The sequence below is a fragment of the Salvelinus sp. IW2-2015 genome, linkage group LG18 (assembly GCF_002910315.2).
Source record: "Salvelinus sp. IW2-2015 linkage group LG18, ASM291031v2, whole genome shotgun sequence".
Classification (NCBI taxonomy): domain Eukaryota; kingdom Metazoa; phylum Chordata; class Actinopteri; order Salmoniformes; family Salmonidae; genus Salvelinus; species Salvelinus sp. IW2-2015.
In genome coordinates, this window is record NC_036858.1 from 10,579,005 (window position 1) to 10,580,494 (window position 1,490).

Sequence of the window (1,490 nt, forward strand, 5' to 3'; positions counted from 1 at the left end):
CCACTTAAACAATGCCACTTAATATAATGTTACATACCCTACATTACTCATCTCATATGTATATGTATATACTGTACTCTATATCATCTACTGCATCTTGCCATCTTTATGTAATACATGTATCACTAGCCACTTTAAACTATGCCACTTTATGTTTACATACCCTACATTACTCATCTCATATGTATATACTGTACCCTATACCATCTACTGCATCTTGCCTTATGCCATTCTGTACCATCACTCATTCATATATCTTTATGTACATATTCTTTATCCCTTTACACTTGTGTGTTAAGGTAGTAGTTGTGGATTGTTAGGTTAGATTACTTGTTGGTTATTACTGCATTGTCGGAACTAGAAGCACAAGCATTTCGCTACACTCGCATTAACATCTGCTAACCATGTGTATGTGACAAATAAAATTTGATTTGATTTGATTTGACTGTTCATTCTCTTATAGCTCTATGCTCACTCTACCTAGTAGTATGCAGACTTTGTTTAAATTCCGCTGTCTGTATTATGTCTCTAAATGTTGTCTACCACTAGCAGCAACATACAGGTATCACCAAGTAAAATTCTGAGTTGTGTGTAAATGTACTTGACAAATAAATGGTGCTTCTGATTCAGATAATGGAAAACCTCTAGGGGTAAACCTACCCTATGCAGATATACCATGGAATTATTAACACAGATTATAGGAACAAGTGTGTATTTAGGCCTACACACAAAAGCTCACACAAGAATTTGTCCCTATGACGTGGTTTCTGTGGGAAAAGCTGTGATATAACGTGTAATGAATGAGCCATATGACTATGAGCGGTGTCAGGTAGCTTTGTAGTTCTGCCCCTGAACAAGGCAGTTAACCCASTGTTCCTAGGCTGTCATTGTAAATAAGAATTTGTTCTTAACTAATTTGCCTAGTTAAATAAAGGTTCATTTAAAAAAATGAGCCTATGACTTGAAGTGCAAGTGAACCCRTAACTACAAAAATTATACGTTTCAATCAAAAGTTATATATTTCTGAGCAATTTTTCAGGRATTCTTAAGAAGTTATGTTGGAAGTTGTATCTCTTATCTCCTGGATCATCCAGCAGTTTGGGGATTAAAATAAGAGGATGAAAATAATAGAAAGTAAAATAAAAATGTAAAGAAATAAACATGATATAAAGCACATGCTGTTACACAGGCATAATATCCTATGCATAATTGTGAAACCAGTTGTTCACTTTCTGTGTGAATTATTATATAATTAATAGGCCTAGCCCTATCCTATTTCTCAAACGAGTTTGACGTTTAGCCCACAAAAATCGACTCATTGTATAGAAAGGGCTGATTGTTGTATTCAATTTCTATTTTAAATATATAATATGACATGAAGTTGACTTTTTTTCAGTCTAACTAAAGTTAATCATTGATTTGTGAAGCCAGGGATTAAATTCGGTGATTTTCACTGCGGTGATGAAAACATGCGCCCTAGAATATTCTAC